Source organism: Channa argus, chromosome 1 (assembly GCF_033026475.1).
Source record: "Channa argus isolate prfri chromosome 1, Channa argus male v1.0, whole genome shotgun sequence".
Classification (NCBI taxonomy): Eukaryota; Metazoa; Chordata; class Actinopteri; order Anabantiformes; family Channidae; genus Channa; species Channa argus.
Genome location: NC_090197.1, coordinates 35,587,497 through 35,591,414, shown reverse-complemented (window position 1 = coordinate 35,591,414; position 3,918 = coordinate 35,587,497).

Here is a 3,918-nt window from a genome sequence, read left to right as displayed (position 1 = left end):
GGCAAGGGGCTGAATAATGAGTACAGCTACAATAGTACCGCAATGTGAAAAATGTACATGCACAGCCTTTTAGAGGGTACAACTCCAGTGACAAGCCAGTGTATCCATAAAAGTACAATAATGTCCCTTTTTTTCTGAGAGAGTACCACTGCAGTGTAACAATGTAACACTGTTTAGGAAAGGGGGACGTAAATGGCTGAACTAAATGCCATAAAAATTCACCCAACAATATCTGTTCAGTCATTTTACTCAAAAAGCATAAATGTCAACATTATAGTAGTGCTGAGTCTGTCCGATTGTCAGTCCAAAATTAAATGACGATCCATCTTTTAGCTGTGGAGATGTTTCAGTCTGGACTGACGTTGCACTCTCTAGAACCACAATGCAATGTTGGTCTGACGCGCCATTGAAACACTATTTTGACACACGTTAAATACAGTAAACATACAGGCTACATTAAGAAGTACATTTTCCATCAGTAGTGCACTAAATGTATGAAACCTACTCAGTCGTGTGTCAGAAAGAGGCGACTCATTCAAACCTTCAGATTAAAGATTTATACATTCTTTACCTGGGCAGGCTTGAAGTGTATCACTGAGGGGGGCTAAGGGCTATAGTCACCATACATTAGTGAACAGAAGCCTTCAAACACAGATTTGTTCAGAGGCAGCTCTTGCATCTTTAAAAAGGGTCTCGTGTTTTTCATGGGTCCTTTTTCATTCTTGATCGACACTGAACTCTATCCCCTTCTGATTTTGTTCATGGACTCAGACTCAACCAGGTAAAATCAGTGTTTTTCCCTAGGTGACTTCAAGTACACAACAACTAAGACTGCATCTCAGCTATTAATTTACCCTTGAAAATGTGCTTTAAGCCCTCTTGATTTCTCTATCAGACTGTCAAGCAACCAGACAGGTGCCATAAATCTAATACTTTATTATCAAATACCCTTTTCCTTTTAGCCATCAGTGGTAGTTTTGTAATATAAAAATTTCATTTACAAGGTGATGATGATTAGCAGTTTAGGTGCTATGTTGTCATTGTCCAAAAATCGTTATAGGACAAACACTGAACATTTATTGAGTCCCGCGTTACATAACAAAGTAATTCCACAGAACACGATCAGAAACCGTGCATCTCCACAGCTACACACTCACCTTTCCACTACTATCTTGTAGTTCACGTGCATCTGTTGTTAGCTCCAATAGCTGTATCTTGTAGCTCCAATGGCTGAAAACAAACAAATTTCCTTGTCAACTGGTTAGATAAACTTCAAAGACAAAAACTTCATAGCCACACACTTCAAAGGCAGTTATGCGAAGTCTTTGATGGTGTCATCAGTACCCCGCCATAGGCCCAAGGACAGATAGGATAGTCTGCATCTTCTGGTGACTTGTTAATAGGAGAAGCAGTTAGGGTAGTGAATAGATGGATGGATCTCACTGTAAGTTGTGTGTCAGACATTGGAAGTATTTGTACATGATCTGAACCACACGTGAAGACAAAGTAAAAAAACTGCTGTCATAAAGAGGGGGAAACTCACGAGGAATTTCATTGCTCAGATGCAGTCCATGCAATTCCTGTGTTGGACAAGCTTGGACAAGCAAGGGGACAGAAGGCTTCCAAAGCTATTCAGCTATTGGTTAACGATTTACCCTTTCACACCACAAAAAGTGACAGGAGAAAAAAGTTCAAACCATGACTTCTTTCTCACCTCAACTGGGGCCTGCCAATCAACACGTGAAGGGGTGTAAATGCTGGATCCTCAGTGTGGGAAAGTTACAAAAATTGTGCCACTCACTACCCCTCACCCCACCCCTCCCAACATTTTGACGTCAAAAGAAAATTTGGGGGTGAGGGATTTCCAAAACTGACCATTTGACAAGCACTTGTTTGGAGGCGTGCTGACTCACTTGGACTTGTTTCCCACTTTTTGTCTCTCAAACAAACTACATGTACATCATCAGCACATAATGATCACTTCAAAAACACACAAACTCAGAATGGAAGATCTCGTCCCTCACCTGCTCGTTCCCCTGTGGGTTGGTGTAGGTTCGACTCTGTCAATGTATTTTTTCTCCATCGCTTATACTTTCCCACGCTGTCAATGACATGACCAATGCTCTTTCTGCCTTTTGTACCAAAAGCCAATCAATCACTAGATGCTTAAAATAACTTTGCAATCTGTCTGTCTTTCACACCTACAGTAGTGTTGCCCTTCCATCAGCCACCCACTGGTTCGAATCAACCACCAGCAGCAGCATCCTGGCTCCAGGGGGTTCCTGCCCCTTCTCCTGTCTTCATGTAGGCCTGATGAAAATGTTTCACATAATTGTCCGTCCTTGTTTAATTTTATCATTTACTCCCATGTGATACCTCCTCCTGATGCCTCCTTGTACACTCATCTTAATCAAAATCAATTGCATGGGCCAAGAATGTGGACTCAGATGTACAGAAACGTTTTGTATTTAAACGTTCATCCCTTGGGCATGTACACTTGTCTTAGTTATCAGATGCTTGCCTGCATGTATATTCTCTGCCAGAGGGCTCACTGCTGCATGTTTGAGAGCTAGAGGGGATCGAGGGAAGTAGTGCTTTTGTAGCTCTTGACCTTTTCACATGCAAATCACTGCTCCTCAACATTTGGATCGAATTAAATACATCCACATACCTTCCCTCCCTCGTTCTGGTTCAATTTGCATTCTCACTGTATTCATTTTTGTTTTCTAATGAGCAGTTGTGCCTTAGAATAATTTCTAAAGCACCAAACCAGGACATGGACATATTTAGAGAATTGACTATTGTTGTTTTTTCTTTTTTATTATGGAATAAAATGTGTTATTTGTCATCTAAAAGCCTCTAATTGTCACTCACAGCTGTAATAATGTTCTTGTCATTTTCTGTCACACAGCTTTAACAAGTAGATTTATTCAGATTTGTCACTGCTGTGCCAGAACTGGTGTGTGTGTGTGTGTGTGTGTGTGTGTGTGTGTGTGTGTGTGTGAGAGAGAGAGAGAGAGAGAGAGAGAGAAGAAGAGAATAAGAGAGAGAGAAAGCAGAGTTTTGGTGCCCCCCTGTGTTAACAGTAAGAAAATATTGCTGGTATCAGCAGAGGAAATCATTACACTTCCACATTTGAAGCAGACTATTCTACAAAAGTTCTCAACAAATATCAATTTCAATTTTTGAAAATGTGACAGATGACTATGTGAGCCACGGAAAAGTAGGATTGTGTTTATACATGTCTGAGCTAAGTGAACAAATGACTGAGTGAGTGGACTGTACTCAGCTGTTATCTGTAACATTTAAAGAATTTTAGTTTATAAGTTTATTTTATATGTTTAGTTTATATGTATATTTATATGTTTGTTTTAACGTTTTAAAAGAAACTATGACAAAGAGATCACAAGAAAATATGTCAATAGGGTGGAGTGAATTTTCTGCAATAAAATAAAATATCAAGTAATCTGTCCACACAATTACCACAATGCACTAGAGGATCATGAAACTACAAGATAAGGTATAACAAGCATGATAAGGATAAGGATGAGCAAGATACTGAACTCCAAATTGATGCTGGTGTGTGTGTGTGTTTCTCATGCAAGTCACTTTGGATAAAAATGCGATTGTAATAAAAACTAACGGAAAAGTCTAACACTTATAACAAAACAGCGTGCAGCAACAGAAGGTTTCGTTTTAAAAAATAGTGGAAACTGTTATATGATTTTAAGAAAAATCGGACATAAAATGTAAGAAATTATGTATAATGTCCGAAGTTATTTATTCAGACACACAGCGTTCTGATGCAATATGTGACGTTATAAAAGCAATTTATTCGTGATAGTTACATTTCAACACTGGTCCTCTTAGGTTAAATATTAGCTTAATGACATTCTCTCTCTCGGTGAAAGACTTTCG